At 37.0% G+C, this 22413-nt stretch overlaps 1 pseudogene across 1 annotated transcript; it reads right to left on the reverse strand.

Moving 5' to 3' along the window:
- Positions 1 to 470: 470 nt before the first annotated feature.
- On the reverse strand, positions 471 to 13736 carry LOC309666452 (small ribosomal subunit protein uS2B pseudogene; annotated as a pseudogene). The gene is made up of 2 exons: positions 13656 to 13736; positions 471 to 1194 (listed from the first exon to the last, which is right to left on the reverse strand). The product of its transcript is annotated as a small ribosomal subunit protein uS2B pseudogene (transcript).
- Between the last annotated feature and the right edge of the window lie 8677 nt (positions 13737 to 22413).

A 22413-nucleotide genomic window follows, 5' to 3' on the forward strand; every position in this document is an offset into this window, starting at 1 on the left:
TAAAACTTTCCTACTTTTGGCAATAATAGAAAGTTTTCTGCCCATTCAGAATCCTCTCTGTCCTAGAGTAGAATAAAATCTTCTCTAAGACACTCCAGTTCCCTTTTTTTGTGATTGGGATTAAAAATCAAAATCTTGGCATGAGGTGGGACATGTGAGAAGATGTAGCTGCTTCTGTTAACACCTCCGATTTTAAAGTAATATAAAAATCAATTGACTAAGGCAAATGAGCACTGTAGTTCTGTTCAGGAGTGAGAGGACACGGAAAGTCCAGGGCTGTTTTTTCTCCATGTGCATGGCTTCCTTTTTCTTTTTTTTAAAGAAAACATTTTCTGTCAACCTTATCTGCATTTTCTGTTTAAACGTGTGGACAAACAGCTTCAGGCCACTCAGGCTTGTTCCTGAGTGGCCACCCATTCAGGCCACCCTGAATGTTCAGCCCATTCAGTGGCCTGAACAGTGGGAGTGCAGACCAGTCTTCAGTGGTGGGCTGAGCGCCCCCATCTTCTAGAGAGACCACTGACCAGGCCCCAGGACACCTGCATCTCCAGACGCCTCTGCAACCTCAGTTGAGTAGCAGTTAACTCAGGAGCTGGAACAGTCCATTCACCCTGAACAATTCCTCCTTGGTCACAGCCTTTTCAGCAGCGGCTCGCTCTTCCTTTTCAATGTCTCCAGGGTCTCTGTAGAACTAGAGATGCGGTGTGACCTCCCACGGATGTTACTTTGGAGATGGTAACGCAGGCGTGTGTGCAGAACTTCTTGCGTCAGCATCCACCAACTCAGACCCACTGAGGGAGCTCCCTTGTTGCTGCCTGGGATGGCAATGTCCACAAACTGCAGAGGAGAACCTGTGTTACACAGAGCAGTGGTGGGCAGGTTAGCATAAGACGCTCCTGTGAGAGGCTGGTGATCTGCCCTGAGATCAGTAACCACCTGAAGTAGCAGCTCCCAGAAGGCTGCCTGGATCTGGTGAGTGAAGGTTCCAGAAGTGAAACAGCCAGCAATACGAGTACCTTTAGTGGCAGCAGCAAACATCGGCCCAGCTCTCTGGTCAGTATTCCTGGAGGATAGGACACTGACACCAGCCAGGTTTTCCCTGGCAACACGGCATGAGTTGCCAGCAGAAGCTTCTTCCAGGTTCTCTTCAGATTTATGATGTAAGATGCCATCACTTTTCCTTTTGCAGATGTACTGTTTTATTTGGAAGTCAAGGTCGGTGCCAGCTCAGTGGGCTCCTGCTGCAAGGAATTTGAGGACATCCTCCTCCTTCATTTTCAAGACATCAAGGACTCTGGACATTATGAAAGTTTCCCTTAAGTCATGACAGGAACCCAGAACAACGCCATATGGACTCCTATCTGGGTAGCACTGTGTACAAAATGCTGCTGCTCAACTCCGTGGAAAGCAGGTGCCTTCCATAGATATAAAAAATTTCATCATATATTGTTCTATTTTGCAAGTAAATATGTCATTATACATTTTTCAAAGAATTATTATTTGTTTTTATTCCCAAGGGCTACATTTCTAGTAACCCAAATTATAAGGAGCTAAGAGACTGAATAAGGAAAACTAAACTATTTGGTAAACAGTGAATCTGATGTCAAATTTCAACTTAATCTTTTGTTAATTCTACTTTATTGCGGTACAATTTAATAATTTTTATTTCAATTTATTCAAACTAAAAAAAAACAAAAACAGTTCACCCATTTCTCCCAACCTTCACCCCATGCCTCTGGCAACCACTAATCTGTTCTCTGTATCCATAAGTTTATTTTCCTTTTTTCTTTAGATTCCACATATAAGAGAGATTATATGGTATTTGTCTTTCTCTTTCTGAGTTATTTCACTTAGTATAATGCTCTCGAGGTCCATCCATGTTGTCACAATGGCAAGATTTTATTCTTTTTTATGGCTGAATAATATTCCATATATAATGGAATATTATATATGTATATATCAATCACAGTTTCCTTACCCATTCATCCACTGATGATACTTTGTTTTCATACCTTGGCTATTGTAAATAATGATGTAATGAACATGGGGCTGTAAATATCTTTTCGAATTAGTGTTTTTGTTTTCTTCAGACAAATACCCAGAAGAGGAATTGCTGGATCATATGGTAGTTCTATTTTCATTTTTTTGAGGAAACTCCAGACTTCTTTTTCATGGTGGCTATACCAATTTACAATTCCATCAACAGTACATGAGGGTGCCCTTTCTCCACATTCTCTTAAATATTTTTTTATTTTTAGTCTTTTTGACAATAGCCATTCTAAAAGGAGTGAGATAATATCTCATTGTGGTCTTGATTTGCATTTCCTTGATGATTAATGATGTAGAGCATCTTTTTACGTGACTGTTTGCTATCTCCATATCTTCTTGGGAAAAAAATATATTCAGGTCTTTTGCCATTTTTAAATTGAATTGTTTGGTTTTTTGCTTTGAGTCCTATGAGTTCTTCATATATTTTGGATATTAGCCTCTTATCAGATATATGATTTGCGAATACCTTTTCTCATTCGTAGGTTGCCTTTTCATTTTGTTGATGGTTTCCTTTGCTATGCAGAAGCTTTTTAGTTTGTTATAGTCTCATTTATTTTTGCTTTTGGTGTCAAATCCAAAAAAAATCATGTCCAGGACTGATGTTAAGGCACTTACAGCCTATGTGTTTCCTAAGAGTTTTATGGCTTCAGTTTATTTTTGTGTATGGTGTAAGATAGTGATCCAGTTTCATTCTTTTGCATATGGCTGTCTAGTTTTCCCAACACCATTTATTGAAGAGACTATAATTTCCCCATTGTATATTCTTGGCTCCTTTGTTGTAAATCAGTTAATATACATGCATGGATTTACTTCTGGGCTCTCTACTGTGGTCTATTGATCTATGTGTCTGTTTTTATGCCAACAACATATTGTTTTAATTATATAGATTTGTAATATAGTTTGAAATCAGAGAGCATCATGCCTCCAGCATTGCTCTTCTTTCCCAACACTGCTTTGGCTATTCGGGGTCTTTCATGGTTTCATACAAATTTTAGGAATGTTCATTCTATTTCTGTGAAAAAATGCCATTGGAATAATGATAGGGATTTAATTGAATCTGTATATTGCTTTGGTAGTATAAATCTTTAGACTAGATCACAATATAGGCTATATTCCTCTGTCATTTTTATGTTATTACAATTGCATTTGGTTAAAAAATAGTTATAAAGAGAATTTTTGTGCATAATTTTTCTTAACAACAAAGACTGTTTTTTTACACAGAACTGCCACTTACTCTCAAGGTATCTCTAATATGTGGAGTTCAAATTATTTCTGATTATAGCCTCCCATTTGAATCTATACTTCAAATGACTAGAGTTCACTGGTATGTATTAAAAAGTAAACAAATGCTGAAAATTAGCCCTATTCATGGAGAAGACCTTTCTCTGTAATTTTTTTAAATTGTATTATTTACCTGAAAAAGTATGACCTCATTATCTTAATAGTGTTTCTGACAGAAAAAAAAAATTCAGCGATTTTGGTGTAACTGGAAATGTGTTATAATATATAAAACAAATGGGAACCTGAACCTAGCCCTGTTCTTATCACTAAACCCTGAGAAAGTCACCTCAAATCTCTGGTTCTCAGTTTCCTTACCCAAGTGAGATAAACTCACAAGTGCAGAATCAGCTATTCTTAAACTTTTTTGGGGGGGGTGCTTATTTTATAAATAGCACAGGCTATTTGAGAAGCTTGGCCTTCCCACATTAGATCAATAGAACTAAAGTTCTTCATTCAAAAAACAGACATTCAAATAGGATGGCAAGAGACTTTTTTCATTATATTATTAGCAGAAATAATGAAATTGAAACTACATTGGCCTCTTAGAACCAGTCTTTTTCAAACCCTCAGACTATCTTTCTATATTCTTTATTTGTCCTAAAATTTCTTAAGGGCTAAGTTCTTACCTTCCTAATATCGTAATACCCTAGCAACATCCCAGGCACAAGTAATCACCTAATTTTTCTTATAATTTAACTGAAGTACCTCAGTTAATCCTCACTGCCACCTTAAAAGATTAGCTGTTTTCAATCCATTTTATTGATTAGGAAAATAGGATCAGAAAGGTTAAGTAATTGCCTTGAAATCCCAGGGATTGTAAATGACAAAGGTAAGATTGCATTGTCAAATCTTCTAATGTTAAAAAACAGGTGGCGCGGGCTTCCCTGGTGGCGCGGGCTTCCCTGGTGGCGCAGTGGTTGGGAGTCTGCCTGCCAATGCAGGGGACACGGGTTCGAGCCCTGGTCTGGGAAGATCCCACATGCCGCGGAGCAACTGGGCCCGTGAGCCACAATTACTGAGCCTGTGCGTCTGGAGCCTGTGCTCTGCAACAAGAGAGGCCGCGACAGTGAGAGGCCCGCGCACCGCGATGAAGAGTGGCCCCCACTTGCCACAACTAGAGAAAGCCCTCGCACAGAAACGAAGACCCAACACAGCCATAAAAATAAAAATAAAAATAATAATAATAATAATGCTTAAAAAAAAAAAAAAAAAAAACAGGTGGCGGGACTTCCCTGGTGGTGCAGTGGTTAAGAATCTGCCTGCCAATGCAAGGGTGTCACAGGTTCGAGCCCTGATCCAGGAAGATCCCACATGGCACGGAGCAACTAAGCCCGAGCGCCACAACTACTGAGCCTGCACTCTAGAGCCCACAAGCCACAACTACTGAGCCCGCATGCCACAACTACTGAAGCCTGTGCGCCTAGAGCCCGTGCTCCACAACAAGCCACCACAATGAGAAGCCCGCGCACCTCAATGAACAGTAGCCCCCCGATCACTGCAACTAGAGAAAGCCTGCGTGCAGCAACGAAGACGCAACGCAGCCAAAAATAAAATAATTAATTAATTTTTTAAAAGGTGGTTAACTCTAATTACAGAGGTAAATATTTTTTTTCCTTGAAATCCTTGAAGAGGATTCATTTCACATCACCAATAAAATATTTTCTTAAGAAGAGGAAGATAGGTGAGCAAAAGAAAGCAGAAAGGAAACACTGAAAAAAGGATAGGAATTTTAAATTTCAAAATTTGCATTACCCGAGTCTAAATTTATATCCGGTTAAATAAAAGCATCGGATATGAATTGAGATTAGCACTAAAAAGACTCACAATACTAATGATACTGAGATATTTTCAAACTGACAGTCCAGCTTAAATCCCTCAGAGTCCATGGCTATACACTTTAAAGTTCTGTTAAGTGTGTAGCTCTCATGTTAAGTGTTCTTACTACAATAAAATAAATTTTTTTAAAAAAAGGAAAAGAAAATAAATGGCTAGACCAGATGTAGAACAGCTCTGCTTCTTCAGTTTGGCTATCAGATCTGCTCCTAAGGACAAGATGGTAGGAGAAGGTTGATTTTTTTTTTTTTTTTTTTTGGTCCATATTGTTTTGCTTTGCTTTCCCCACAGGTGAAAAGCAGGTGGGGAGATGTGCTGGGTAAATTTCAAACAGCAATGACTAAAGTCAGTAACACTTAAGATGACTGATTTAGAAAATGACAATCAACACTATTTTTAGTACTAATCCTTCTCTTGATTTTTTGTGGGACCAAGATGATCTGTGTTCTAATTATAGACTGGGAGCCAAAAGGAAAAACAAAAATATATGAGATCCTAAATTAGTAAATGTTTAGTGATGTAATGATTTCAATAACTTTAAGCAGTAGCAAATGTATAAGATAAATTTCAGTGTTTATGGGATGGGAAGACCCGAAACAATTTTCACTGATGTGTTTTCCAAGTAGGAATAGTGCATATTTGGGCTGAAATGCATGACCATTGCCTTCTACAAAACACATATGGCAAAATTGGTTAATTAACTGGAGAAACAGAGTTCCACCTAATATTCATGGCAAGTCAGTAAGTTCCACATATATTAATGGGTAAAAGAGAATGAATCAAAGAATTAGAAAAACATTTCTTCAGGTATAGAAAATTGATAAAGATAATTATAAATATTTTACGATCTATACAACATAAAGAGCAAAAACAAAATTAAAAGAGAGGCAACTAGTGCAGAGAGAAATTGGCAACATACATAACAGAAAATCTGTTATTTTACATATGAACAACTCTTTGGGATCAATAAGAGGCAATCATTTCAATTTTAAAGGGGCAAAGAGCGTGAACAGGCATTCCATCATGAGAAAAATAAAAATATCCAATAAATGTGGGGAAGAAAAGTTTAGAATCCCTGTTAATCAAAGAGTTAGAAGCACCTTTCAAATAAGATACTATTTTTTTTTTTTTATCTCTAATTCTAGTTTTTGGTAAAGGTTAAAGGACTATCATCCACTGCTGAAAAGAGTTTAAACTGGAAATATCTTTCAAAATGACGGGGCAAAATGTGACAAAAGCATTAAAAGTGTGCCTACACTTTAACCAAACAATTTGATTTCTTAAAATTTATCTTTAGGACATGAACAGAAATCCATTAGGATGTTAATTTAATGTATCATTTTTAATGTGAAAATTTGGAATATGATCTAAATATTTAATAATCATTGATGCCTTAAATAAATATTGAAGCAAGACTACCATGGAATACAAGGCAGCCATTTGAAAACACCGTATTGTACAAGATTAATTAAAGAATTAAGGAGGAATTTCCAGAATAGGCAAATCTTTAATGCCAGAAGGAAAGTTGGTGGTTGGGTAAGGCTGGGAGTTTTGGGGAGGAAATTGAGAGAGACTGCTAATGGCCATGTTTTTTTTTGAGGGGGGGGGTGATAAAAATGTTCTAAAATTAATTGTGGTGATGGTTGCACAACTCCATGAATACACTAAAAAATACTGACATGCACTTTAAATGGGTGAATCATATGGTATGTAAACTACATTTCAATAAAGCTGTTATTAGTCAAAACACAAACAACAAACTGGGTAAAATACTTGCAACATATATCAAAAATAAAGAGCGAATTCCCTACCATTTTAATAACTCTTAAAATTTGAGGTGAGTCATCTGAAAATCAGAAATATGGGCAAAATACATGAACAGACAATTCACATAAAACTGTAAAAATGATGTTTAACCTTATGAAAAGATATTTACTTCATTTACCATAAAAGAAATGCAAATAGAAGCTACACTGAAGATAAAATTTCACAAAACATACACAAAGAGTGTGTGTAAAAACTAGCAAAATCCGAATGAGATCTTTAGTCAACAGTATTGTACCAAGGTCAATTCCAGCTTTTGATCATTGTACTCTGGTTATATAAAATGTTATCACTGGGGGAAGCTGGGTACAGAGTACACAGAAAAAGTACTATTTTTACAACTTTCATGTAACTCTAAAATCATTCCAAAATAAAACTTTTTTAAAGATGTAAAGAAATGTTAACATATTGAGTTTAAAAGGAAAGATAAAAAGGCATGCATGTAGGATCCCAAAAGGTTGAAACATACACTTCAAACTAAACAAAAGGATAGGAGAAAAAATTGTTATCTTTAAGAAACTGAATTTTAAATGATTTGTATTTGTGTGTGTGTGTGTGTGCACATGTGTGTGTGTGTACATGGGTGGGTATTTCTATATTTTCTAAAATTTCTAACTTGAACATTTCTGTAATAGGAAGAAATTTTTATTAAAATAATAGGAAAAAATCCAGTAAGTGCTGTGGCTATGACTACCTGCCTGAGAGCAGTAAGTAAGCTAGACAAGACATTTGCATCTGCTTTTTACTTATTTTTCTACAATTATACAATTTATATTATAGAGTATATTATACAATCTATAATAAACCACTGATACATATTTTTAGACAAATCAGAGCTTGCAATTCTTGTTAGAATTTCCAGAAGGAAATTAAATTTACATATAAGATAACATATAACTGACTTTGATGGCCAAAACACTACTTCAGAGAAAACCTGTTATGCCTCATTCAATTTGACAAGCTTTTTAAAAAATATAACTTTTCATCCCTATTACGGATTACTCTGTGCTCTGGTTAATTTGATCAGCATAAACACATTAATTACATAATGTGAGTTCCCTAATGCCCTTTGGCAATACAAGCTTCAGTCTAATTCCTTTTTAATAATCAGGCTTGAGCTGGTTTTAAGAAATCCTCCAGAAGTACCTGCAGTATTTTTTCTTTCCCTCTTAGCCCCATTACATCACACTCATTAAGCAAATCATGCCAGTGCAGCATTGTGCCAAAATGTCAGTGGACACATGAGAGATTATAGAATCATAAATCAGAGATGAAATAGCAACTTAACTTTCTTCAAACAACAGAAATACATGGTTTAGAAATGCCTTTAAGGGACTTCTGTGGTGGTGCAGCGGTTAAGACTCCGGGTTCCCAATGCAGGGGCCCAGGTTTGATCCCTGGTCAGGGAACTAGATCCCACATGCATACCGCAACTAAGAGTTCGCATGCCACAACTAAGGAGCCCGCCAGCCGCAACTCAGACCCGGCGCAACCAGAAAAAAAAAAAAAAAAAAAGAAATGCCTTTAATATGTGAAAAAAAAACCTTAAAAGATGTAAGGATAATCAAGATGATTACAATCAACAGCATAATTAATGATACTATCAGAATCATTAGTGCAATAACATGTTCAGAGAAAAATATTATAGCACAACTTAAGATTAAATAAATAACACAACTTTTTAATTTTCATCTCAAAGAGGATATTATATGAAACAATAAACATCTTAACTCTTTAACATTTTCACAAACAAATGACTGCTTCCAGGTTACAAAAAGTCTTCAGGGAACTCATGAATAAAAGTCACATAAGCCATTAAAATAACACATTACCAACTTGCTCACTTTATTTATTTTTTAGTTAAAACATACTATGAGAGATTAGCTCATTTTGTTATATGAAACTTCCTTGGCTTCCTCAGTAAGGGAAATCATTTAAATGATCAATTGTGAAGTTTAATCTCATATCTCGCTAAAATGAGTTTTTCACTTTCCCTTTAAGAGGACCATGCAGATTCACTAGTTACTCCTTTAACTGTCTTCTTTGTGCTTTATGATTCATTACCGCTGGAAGGGATGTCTCACCAAGGAGGCATTCCTAAAATAATGATTGATATTTAATTAGAGAACGGGCTTGGGTCCATGTGGCTTTGGTCGAAGGGACTCAGCACCATGGTCTGGTCAACAGAGCCCTCACAGTGACCTCATAGATGATTTAAAAAAAAAAAAAAAAACAAGACAGCTAATCTCCACAATAGATACGTGATAATAGATAAAGGATAATAGAATAGCCCAGCAAAACAATTAGCTCCTCTTCTTCCTCTCTCTATCCTCATAACAGTTCAGTAGCTGAGTAAAGACGGAATTATCTGGTGAAGCAGTAATGAGAACACAGGGCACTCCTATTACTACAGAATAGTTAATGTTAGATAATTTAACGTTTTTTTTGTCCCCTAAATTCTGCCTAAAATTTTTCCCTAAATTTGATGATATCTTAGGAAACTCACTGACCAACAATAAAGAAAAACTAGAGTTCTTCCGGTTTCAGGAAATTGTCAAAATGAGCACTGGATCCTCTTCAAGACTGTGTCACTTTGTGTTATTTTTTTTTGAAAACCTGCCAGAACTGTTACCCATTTTTCTATGATTTTATTATAGAAAAAATCCTATTCTTCAAACTAACTTATTTTGAGCGAGGGAGAGGTATGATGGCATTTGTGTTTCAAGTGTTTATCAATATGACAATAAGAAAAAGAACTTGGAAAAGTATACTGGAGAGATAATTAGGAGGTTATTACACTTGTGCATAGGAAGGAGGTCAGTACCTTAATCTAAACTTGTTGGCAGCAGAGACAGAAAGAATGGGATGGATTCAAGAGAGCCTTAGAAGGTCAAATTAACAGGATTTAGTAATTATTTGGTAGTAATCCGTGAGAAGAATGGCCCCCAGATTTCTGACATATAGGACAAAGTGCATCATATTTACTGAGATGTGCCATGCTGAAGAAGGTTCATGAAGGGGACTTTCCTGGTGGTCCAGTGGTTAAGACTCCGTGCTCCCAATGCAGGGGGCGCAGGTTCCGTCCCTGGTCAGGGAACTAGATCCCACGTGCATGCCACAACTAAGAGTCTGCATGCTACAATGAAGATCCCGCGTGCCGCAACTAAGACCCAGCGCAGCCAAATAAATAAATAAATATTTTAAAAAAAAAGAAGAAGAAGGTGCATGAAGAGGAAGGTGGGCAATGGATGAAGAATCTAGGTTGGGTCATATTCAGTTCAGATACTAAGAAGTTAAGGGAATTCCCTGGTGGCCCAGTGGTTAGGACTCTGCGCTTTCACTGTTGAGGGCCCGAGTGTAAGTTAAAAAGTGTACCTAAAGCTCAGAAGAGAGGGAAAACTGAAAATGTAACTCTGGGAGACAGATCAGAACATCAAAGGCAAGTGGCATTGTCACAAAAGTTGTTCTAAATATTTGCCCAAGTGATTGTTAGTTAACAAACAGACACATTTGCACAAGTAACTCAAACCACTAATATTTTTAAGCTGAATGTTTTATAACACATAGTAGAATTTAAAATTTTATACTGATACCCTCTCTTTATAATTATTAAGTTATATTTTAATCTATATCAAAATTCTTAAAGGTTCCCTGATTCAAACATTTATTCAACAGAACTGTGTTCTGTATCCCTCTCTTGGAGACCAGCAGTATATAATACAAACTAGAATACTAAGGCTCCTAAAAATTCTATAGTTAAAATATGACTTAATTTTGTTTCCCCAATTTATTTGAATACAGTGCCCATTTTTGAGCAATGGGGTTTTACAGACCTAATGTTCACAGCATATGATATTTAAAATATTAATCTACACAATTTTCAAAATTGTTTTCAGTTTTGCTGCTTATTTCTCTACATGACATTAGTCAAGAATGATGGGGACAATTGTTTTATCTTGGAAACAAGTTCACTTTTATTATTTAGTCCTCAAATACTCCTTTCTGCTAAAAAATTCTCCATATAAAATCTTCCAATTAATGAATCAGGTCCATATATTGCCTTATTTTTAGCATTGCTCCTATACAAGTTAAGTCAGCATAAATTTTCCAGGATCCCTTCTGTCTCTAAAATTATGTAACCCTATGCAAAATATATTCAGCATTCTCCCTTTAAAAAAATATTCCCCATTGTCAAAGTCTTTCTACACTGTGAACTTATAACAATAAGTTAGTATGACTCTATTGTAAAGCAAAAATATTGGCTCCATGAAATAAAGGTGCACTGGGATTCACCCAAGCTTAGTAATATTCCTTAAAGCCACCATCCAACCAAGTCTCATGAGAAAGACCTTAGCATAAGTTGAATTTATATCTAAAAGCCCTAATTAGACCCCTGTTGAAGCCATTATCACTAGGTTTTCTCTTGTGCCTGGCTGCTAAAATAGTTGTTCTCACTGTATACAATAAATGAGAAGCAACACCAGATCATAACATCTGTAAACTGGAAGGTACCTTCAAGATTAGCCATTTCAACCTCTTCAATTTACAGATGAGGAAAAGATCAGTGAGGTTAAGTGGCTTACTTAGAAGCAGTTTGCAAAATCAAAATTTGTTACCATTATTGAGAGGATATTGTGTGAATTAAAAGGTTTTGAAATGTTACAAACTATTTCCTCTAATCAAATACACAAAAGCAGTTGTAGAAAAAGAAAGAGAAGTATTAAACTCATTGAATTTAAGTATGAGCACTGAGATTAGTGTTTCCTGACAATACTGTATCATTCATTTTCAAGTATTTTTTCACATAGTTCATTTATGATGACTTTAAGTGCATAGATCATTAAGGCTTGCAGGAATTTTGAATCATCTTTTATGAGAAACCTTCCTGTTCTATTAAAAAACAAGCTGACTTGCCCACAACAAAATATTTGCTGACTTTGTAGTTCAAAACTGAATTCTCCAAAAGGACATACACATATAAAATAAATGCTCTTCATCCTACGTTGTTCTGTCTTAGATGAGGCAGGAATGGACCAGGACAGTGTTGATTCAAAGAGGACACTGAGTAAACAGAACCTGGTGGACCTTGGTTGAGACATAAGAAGGGCTTAAGACAGAGGCATCATCATGTAGGCACAGAATGGCACTCAGCAAGATTTTTCTCAAAAGATAAAGTGAAAGATCCACAGTTTTGGAAGAAATGTCAGAAATCACCTAGACTCAAATTCTTCTAAAAAAGATGAGGAAACTGAGGGCCAGAGGAAAAGAGTGACTTAAAGTCAGTGGATAAGTCAAGGTTAGAGGCCAGGTCTCCTGGGATGTAATAGACTATTCTGTACTATAGAATAGAATACTTCGTTTGACTTCATCACCCCATGGAGACCAGGCATCTACAGGCCATCACATGTGTAAAGAAGTCAGGGATAGAGTGACAGGCCAGGGAGCCCCTGGGTTGTAATCTGAGAGTTCCCCTGGTGTCCCAGTGTATCTGGTTGGTACCTCTGGCCCTCCACACACCAGATGCTCAGAGGCTAGTACCCTGTGGTCTTTGGCTTCCATAAATTAGAGTCATTTCTTTCTCTTGCAGTCTTTTCTTCCTCTGTTGATTGTTGGAGATGACTGAGAGAAATTCCATAGGACATAAACTGTGGTATTATCACTGTCGCCAATGGCTGGGCCTGGAGCTCTGCCCATCAAGTACCTGACCTTCTGAGAAATGTGATTCTGGAAAATGAGATCAGTATCTTCACTTCTGCCCAGGAGCATCTCTCACAGGATCCCACTCAGCTCATCCTACTGTCCCTAATCCATCCTTCCAACTGCTTTTTTAAAATGGTAACCCTTTGAATATAGAACTAGACGAGGACAAAGAGGTACCAGAAAACTCTAACCTTTCATTGCCTTTTAGGCCTGCGAGTTTCTAAGACCTCTGTAAAAACCTTGAGTGTTGGATTTGCCTTCAGTTATATGGTTACAGTTGATTAATCTTGCCTTCTTCACTAAAAACTCTTACAATCCACGAGCCATTTGTCCTAAGCTTCCTTCATAGACCTATTTAATCATTACTGCTGATTGTAAAACTCTGGCTCATATTATTTTGGCAAATCCACCCACCAAAACGATAGGACAAATTTAAATTGAATTCTGGGATAGGGTTCAGACGTAATCTAAAAATTAAGAACAGAGCCAGAAAGCCAATGAAAATGCAAAAGGGGCTGTATTCAACATCAGGCTTATAGGAGACTGCAAAGAAGCAGGCAAAAGATAAAGCAAGGGGCCAGGAACAGGTCAAGAAGTGGTGTTTAAACAAAATTAACTTGAAGGTGCTAGACAAAATTTGGTCCCTACCAGTAGTTTTCTACTGAATTGGTAGTCTTCATTTACCAAGACACTCAAACTTCTTTCTTTGTCTGTTCAAATTCTCTCAGAATAATGGGGCTTGGGGAGAAGGTTATCATGCATAAACCAAACCACAGAATCAGAGTCAGCACAGTGGTCTCTCAGCTGCAGCTGTCTCACTCCCCTCTCCCTTTCAGGCATTGAGGCTGCTACCCATTCTTTCTGGGGTCACCACTGTGGGAACCCTTGGCTTCTGTTGCCCCTGGGGACTTAAGGCCTCTATCAGTTTTCTGGTTTCCACATCTTTTCATCTCATCATTATCTCAGACCAGTAAAGAAACATCCTCCTCTTCCAGTGTCCAGCCATCAGCAAGTGGATCGGCCCCAACAGCGGACGCTATCCTATCCATCTAGCGCTTTCCAGTTTGCCAGAAGTTCATGCTGTCTGGGGACTGAGAAGGGTTGTGGCCAAGTGTATTCAGCTCACTGCACTGGAAACCAATGCCGTTCCTCATCAGACTCTCCTCCCCATTCCCTTCACACCCAGCATTCAGACCCTGATCCTAAGTCTGGTGACCCTGCCAACTCCTAACGTTCTCATGGTGACCTCTGGCTCTTAGAAACGTCTTTGTCCCATCCTTGGGGCTTTAGTCAGGGGATACTGAATTTGCCAAACATGTCAGTATATCTACAAACCTCCAATATGGATAGACTTCAAATTCTTACATCCCCTGTAAGGACCACTGCCCCAGGCAGGCTGAAACTGTGTAATAGCCATCATGGAGATGGCTTTTGAGGGTTTCATTTTCAGTGCTTTGCACTTTGATGCCAGCCCTAATGTGTACACGTACTGTGTTTTTATTGAACTTTTATAAGTAGACTCATATAGGTAATTCTAACAATGTACCTTGTCAACTCTTACACAATTCTACCAAGTGAATGCTTGTTTAGATGACCTTGATTACTTAAGAGACAGAACCAAGGAGGTGACTAAGTTAAAAGCGAAAATCATTCATATTGTGTTTGCTTATTTTACTTGTATTTAAAAGTAGTCATGAACAGAGCTATTCTTGGAATTTATGTCACTTAAAAATTGTGGTGCTCCTGTTAAGTCTCATTGAATTTTATCATTTTCCACCCCACTTCTCTGTGGGATTACCTCTTTTTCTCTCTACAGTATTGATTAAGAGGATCAATTTTACAACTGAGGAAAAGCATCAGACTAAATAGAACTTCGTTCAATTGTTCTCACACTAAAGCTCACTATCTCTTTGCCCATACTTTCCCAGGCTGAAAGAGATAATTAAACATTCTAGAATAAAAGGGCTTCCCCTCATCACCAGCTGGCCTGTGGGCTGCATTTAGCAATAACTATAAACAGAGGTGGCAATAATGTTAATGAACTTTAAGCAGAGAAAATGACCAGACAAACAAATCAGGATTACTTGTGGATAGACTATCATGAGGCTATCTGATCAACATTTAGTGCCTCTTTTGTTGTTATTCCCATAAAAATAAGCTTGCTTTTGATGTTTCACTTTTGTAAAAAAAAATTTCATGAAACTGAGGCTGTTTCAAAAGTCTCAACTTGATTGTGAGTTTGGGATTGACATGTACATACTGCTACATTTAAAATAGATAACCAACAAGGACCGACTGTATAGCACAGGGAACTCTGCTCAATACTCTGTAATAACCTAAGTGGGAAAAAAAAACATGAAAAAGAATAGATACATGTATATGTATAACTGAATCACTTTGCTGTACACCTGAAACTAACACAACATTGTTAATCAACTATACTCCAATATAAAATAAAATTTTTTAAAAAATCCATAAAATCTGCTTTAGAAAAACAAAAACAACCAAAAATCTCAACTCACAACAATAAAAGACTTTTTCTGCATAGTTCCATTGCCTTGAGAACTCTGCTTAGAATATCATCATGGTAAAACAAAATGAATAAATGTAATATCATTAGTTGGTCTTATATTCACATAATCTTTCTAAATAGTGTTGCAGCTGGATTTGGATATCAATCAATATCCAAATATTGGATAGTTCATACTATCACCATACCATAGAGAAAACTTTGGTTTTCCATCTGTAGCAAACTATTGCATTACCATAATAGAAAAGAATGTTTCCAAAAGCCAGTGATGCTCCAGTATGCCTTCTCATGATATAAAGCGCCTCAAATAAAGCACCAATAGTATAAATTGTGGCAGACTAAAATCAGCAGTACACCTGTGATCTCAATGCTGTGCATATGTAATAGGGTGGATTATGTTACAATACATGTGCTATAATAACTTATTTTTCCCAACTGGCAAGAAAATAGACGTTTTCTTTAAGAACTGTGGGGTATTTTCTTTGGTTTTGATAAAAATAATATTAGTTAGAAATAAATTTTTAAAGAAAAGAAACCAAGATTTTCCAGAAAAAATGTGTGACTTTGGTATTTCTCTTTTAGAATTACACATGAGGGTTGGTTATGAAGTTGCAATTCTAAATTTCTGCAAGTACCTGATAACCTTGTATATAACTAAAGGATATTGTTTAGAGATAAGAGTCACTACTAAGTAATTGTCACTGTGTTTGAAGCTCCTACCCCTTCACAATACTTGCTAATATTGCTTTGGCAATACTATCTTTTCCTCATTCCCATGTTCATATAAAAGAGACACATTTCAAAATTTAAAATAAATCTGTGTTGGAAACGCGGATTTATGAACGCTGTTTGTGGTTGTTCAAAACAAAAAACAGAAAACAGAAAAACAGAAAAACAACGAGGAGCCTGCTGAGCTTCCAGGCTGGTCCCCTGCCATCCAAGGCCCCCCTCCCCAGACCGCACTGGTCCTGGGGGCATAGGAGGGAGGCAGGGGAGATGAGGAGAGGCAGGCGGGAGGGGCCCTCCCAGACCCCAGACCGGAGGAGCAGGAGAGGAGAGGAGGGCATTTGCCCTGCCCACTCGAGCCCAGGAAGCCTGCTGGGCTCCCAGGTGAAGTCCCCTGCCCTCTGAGACCAGGGGTGGGGGGCACACCTGGGCCGCTTCTGTTCCTTGAGCCTAAGCCCCACCACCCCCCACAGCCCCCAGGGCCTTTTCCAGACCTGAGGGTCCTAAGCATTGGCCCTGCCCAATGCCCAAACCTCGCCCTTGCTTAGGCCCTGCCCTCCACAGCCAAGGCCTTCCCCCTCCCCTTTTTTTTTCTTTCCCCTCCTCCTCTTTTTTCACTTTTGTGTTACTGATGTACCTTCCGGTTGTTGATTCATCTATATTTTTATTTTTACATTCTTTCTAATATATCTGTTACTTTCCTAGTCTAATTTTATTTTTTACTTTGCTACTGTTCTCTTTTTTTTTTTTTTTCACCCCACACGGCTTGCAGGATCTTGGTTCGTGAGCCCAGGGTTGGGAGGAAGCTCCTGTGGTGGGATCTCCGAGATCAAACCACTGAACTAACAGAGAACCTCAGACCCCAGGCAATATTCATCGGAGTGAGGTCTCACAGAGGTCCTCACCTCAGCACCAAGACCCAGCTCTACCCAATAGCATACAAACTCCAGTATTGGAAGCCTCAGGGAAAACAACCAGTAAAAAAGGAACACAATCCCACTCATAAAAAAAAAAAAAAGAGATGACAAAAAAATATGTTACAGATGAAGGAGCAAGGTAAAAACCTACAAGACCAAATAAATGAAGAGGAAATAGGCAAACTACCTGAAAAAGAATTCAGAGTAATGATAGTAAAGATGATACAGAATCTCGGAAATAGAATGGAAGCACGGGTTAAGAAAATACAAGAAATGTTTAACAGAGATCTAGAAGAACTAAAGAACAAACAGAGATGAACAATACAATAACTAAAATGAAAAATACACTAGAAGGAATCAATAACAGAATAACGGAGGCAGAAGAACGAATAATTGAGCTGAAAGATAAAATGGTGGAAATAACTGCCAAGGAGCAGAATAAAGAAAAATAGAATGAAAAGAACTGAAGACAATCTCAGAGACCTCTTGGACAACACTAAACGCACCAACATTCGAACTATAGGGGTCCCAGAACAAGAAGAGGAAAAGAAAGGGTCTGAGAAAATATTTGAAGAGATTACAGTGGAAAACTTCCCTAACATGGGAAAAGAAATAGTCACCCAAGTCCAGGAAGCACAGAGAGTCCCACACAGGATAAACCCTAGGAAAAACACACCAAGACACATATTAATCAAACTAACAAAAATTAAATTCAAGGAAAAAATATTAAAAGCAGCAAGGGAAAAACAAAAAATAACATACAAAGGAATCCCCATAAGGTTATAAGCTGATTTTTCAGTGGAAACTCTGCATGCCAGAAGGGAGTGGCAGGATATACTTAAAGTGATGAAAGAGAAAAACCTACAACCAAGATTACTCTACGCAGCAAGAATCTCATTCAGATTCGATGGAGAAGTAAAAAGCTTTTCAGACAAGCAAAAGTTAAGAGAATTCAACACCACCAAACCAGCTTTACAACAAATGCTAAAGGAACTTCTTTAAGCAGGAAACACAAGAGAAGAAAAAGACCCACAAAAACAAACTCAAAACAATTAAGAAAATGGTAATAGGAACATAAATATTGATAATAACCTTGAATGTAAATGGATTAAATGCTCCAACCAAAAGACACACACTGGCTGAATGGATATAAAAACAAGACCTATATATATGCTATCTACAAGAGACCCACTTCAGGCCTAGGGATACATACAGACTGAAAGTGAAGGGATGGAAAAAGATATTCCATGCAAATGGAAATCAAAAGAAAGCTGGGTAGCAATACCCACATCAGATAAAATAGACCTTAAAATAAAGACTGTTACAAGAGATAAGGTGGGACACTACATAATGAGCAAAGGATCAATCCAAGAAGAGGACATAACAATTATAAATGTTTATGCACCCAACATAGGAGCACCTCAATACATAAGGCAAATGCTAACAACCATGAAAGGAGAAATCGACAGTAACACAATAGTAGGGTACTTTAACACCCCACTTACACCAATGGACAGATCAACCAAACAGAATATAAATAAGGAAACACAAGCTTTAAATGACACAATAGACCAGATAGATCTAATTGATATTTATAGAACATTCCACCCAAAAGTGGCAGCATATACTGTCTTCTCAAGTGCACATGGAACATTCTCCAGGAGAGATCACATCTTGGGTCACAGATCAAGCCTCAGAAAATTTAAGAGAATTGAAATCGTATCAAGCATCTTTTCTGACCAAAACGCTATGAGACTGGAAATCAATTACAGGAAAAAAACTGTAAAAAAAACAAATACATGGAGGCTAAACAGTGCACTACTAAATAACCAAGAGATCAGTGAAGAAATCAAAGAAAAAATAAAAAATACATAGAAACAAATGACAATGAAAACACAACTTCCCAAAACCTATGGGACATAGCAAAAGCAGTTCTAAGAAGGAAGTTTATAGCAATAAAGTCTCACCTCAAGAAACAAGAAAAATCTCAAATAAACAATCTAACCCTACACTTAAAACAACTAGAGAAAGAAGAACAAAGAAAACCCAAAGTCAGTAGAAGGAAAGAAATCATAAAGATCAGAGCAGAAATAAATGAAATAGAAATGAAGAAAACAATACCAAAATCAATAAAACTAAAAGCTGGTTCTTTGAGAGGATAAACAAAATTGATAAACCCTTAGCTAGACTCACCAAGAAAAAAAGGGAGAGGATGCAAATCAATAAAATTAGAAATGAAAAAGGAGAAATCACAACTGACACTGCAGATATACAAAGAATTATAAGAGATTACTACAAACAACTATATGCCAATAAAATGGACAGCCATGAAAAAATGGACAAATTCTTGGAAAGGTACAATTTTCCATGACTTAACAGGAAGAATTAGAAAATATAAACAGACCTATCACAAGTAATGAAATTGAAACTGTAATTAAAAATCTTCCAACAATCAAAAGTCCAGGACCAGATGGCTTCACAGGTAAATTCTATCAAACACTTAGAGGAGAGCTAACACTGATCCTTCTCAAACTCTTCGAAAAAATTGCAGAGGGAGAAACACCCACAAATTCATTCTACGAAGCCACCATAACCCTGATACCAAAACCAGAAAAAGATATCACAAAAAAGGAAAATTACAGATCAATATCATTGATGAACATAGATGCAAAAATCCTGAACAAAATACTAGCAAACAGAATCCAACAGCACATTAAATGGATCATACACCAAGATCAAGTGGGATTTATGTCAGGGAGCAAGGATTCTTCAGTATATGCAAATCAATCAATGTGATACACCACATTAACAAATTATGGAATAAAAATTATATGATCATCTCAATAGATGCAGAAAAAGCTTTTGAAAAAATTCAACACCGATTTATGATAAAAACTCTCCAGAAAATGGGCATAGAGGGAATCTACCTCAACATAATAAAGGCCATATATGACAAACCCACACCAAGCATTGATTTCACACTCAATGGTGAAAAACTGAAAGCACTTTCACTAAGATCAGGAAAAGGAAAGGATGTCCACTCTCACCACTATTATTCAACATAATTTTGGAAGTCCTAGCTACAGCAATCAGAGAAGAAAAACAAATAAAAGGAATACAAATTGGAAAAGAAGAAGTAAAACTGTCACTATTTGCAGATGACATGACACTATACATAGAAAATCCGAAAGATGCCACCAGAAAACTACTAGAACTAATCAATGAATTTGATAAGGTTGCAGGATACAAAATTAATGCACAGAAATCTCTGGCATTCCTATACACCAACAACGAAAAATCAGAAAGAGAAATTAAGGAAAAACTCCCATTTACCATTACAACAAAAAGTTAAAATACCTAGGAATAAACCTGCCTAAGGAGGTGAAACACTTGTACTCAGAAAACTATAAAACACTGATGAAATAAATCAGAGACAACATAAACAGATGGAGAAATATACCATGTTCTTGGATTGGAAGAATCAACATTGTAAAAATGACTATAGTACCCAAAGCAATCTACAGATTCAATGAAATCCCTATCAAACTACCAATGGCATTCTTCACAGAATTTGAACAAAAATTTTTACAATTCGTATGGAAACACAAAAGACCCCAAATAGGAAAAGCAATCTTGAGAAAGAAAAACAGAGTTGGAGGAATCAGCCCCCCCGACTTAAAACTATACCACAATGCTACAGTAATCAAGACAGTATGGTACTGGCACAAAAACAGAAATATTGATCAGTGGTACAGGATAGAATGCCCAGAGATAAACCCACCCACATATGGTCACCTAATTTATGACAAAGGAGGCAAGAACATACAATGGAGAAAAGACAGCCTCTTCAATAAGTGGTGCTGGGAAAACTGGACAGCTACATGTAAAAGAAAGAAATTAGAACTCTACCTAACACCATACACAAAAATAAACTCCAAATGGATTAAAGACTTAAATGTAAGACCAGACACTATAAAACTGTTAGATGAAAACATAGTAAAAACACTCTTTCACATAAAACACAGCAAGATCTTTTTTGACCCACCTCCTAGAGTAACAGAAATAAAAACAAAAATAAACAAATGGGACTTAAATAAACTTAAAAGCTTTTGCACAGCAAAGGAAACCATAAACATGACAAAATGATAACCCTCAGAATAGGAGAAAATATTTGCAAATGAAACAACAGACAAAGGATTCATCTCCAAAATATACAAATAGCTCATGGAGCTCAATATCAAAAAAACAAACAATCCAGTTAAAAAATGGGTGGAAGCCCTAAATAGACATTTTACCAAGGAAGACATACAGATGGCCAAGGGGTACATGAAAAGATGGTCAACATCACTAATTATTAGAGAAATGTAAATCAAAACTACAATGAGGTACCACCTCACACCAGTCAGAATGGCCATTATCAAAAAAGCTAGAAACAATAAATGATGGAAAGGGTGTGGTGAAAAGGGAACCCTCCTGCACTGTTGGTGGGAATGTAAACTGATGCAACCACTATTGAAAACAGTATGGAGGTTCCTTGAAAAACTAATAATAGAACAACCATATGACCCAGCAATCCCACTACTGGGCATATACCCTGAGAAAACCATAATTCAAAAATAGACATGCACCACAATGTTCATTGCAGCTCTATTTACAATAGCCAGGCCATGGAAGCAACCTAACTGTCCATCGACAGATGAATGGATAAAGAAGATGTGGCACATATATACAATGGAATATTACTCAACCATAAAAAGGAACGAAATTGAGTTATTTGTAGTGAGGTGGTTGGACCTAGAGTCTGTCATACAGAGTGAAGTAAGTCAGAAAGAGTAAAATAAATACCGTATGCTAATGCATATATATTGAATCTAAAAAAAAAATGGTACTGATGAACCTAGTTGCAGGGCAGGAATAAAGAGGTAAGCATAGAGAATGGACTTGAGGACATGGGGTGGGAGAGCGAAGCTGGGGCGAAGTGAGAGTAGCATCAACATATACGCACTACTGAATGTAAAATAGTTGGCTGGTGGGAAGTAGCAGCACAGCACAGGGAGATTGGCTCGGTGCTTTGCAATGACCTAGAGGGGTGGGATAGGGAGGATGGGAGGGAGGCTCAAAGGGAGGGGATATGGGGACATGTGTATGCATATGGCTGAATTGCTTTGTTGTGCAACAGAAACTAACACAGTATGGTGAAGCAATTATACTCCAATAAAGATCTATTAGAAAAAAAAACAAAAACAAAAACACAGAAAAACTAAGAATATTGAGTTAAGTCACAAATAGATTCTTTTTATCTGGTCATTATTTAAAACTAATTCTTTCACTTGAAGTAAGATTTCAACAAATACAAATTGCAGTCTTGGGATTAGTATGAACACTTAGCGATGCCCACTGGACCTGGACTTGTTGGCCAGGATTTATCGTGACCAGGGAATTATGGTTTTACTGTAGTTTCTTTGTAAACTCACATTACAAAGGTCGTTCTTGACATTTACACAATAGATACTTCTGTGTATTATAAATCCATGCCCTAAACCACCTTTCAAA

This window comes from Balaenoptera physalus (assembly GCF_965194825.1).
Source record: "Balaenoptera physalus genome assembly, chromosome: 8".
NCBI lineage: Eukaryota > Metazoa > Chordata > Mammalia > Artiodactyla > Balaenopteridae > Balaenoptera > Balaenoptera physalus.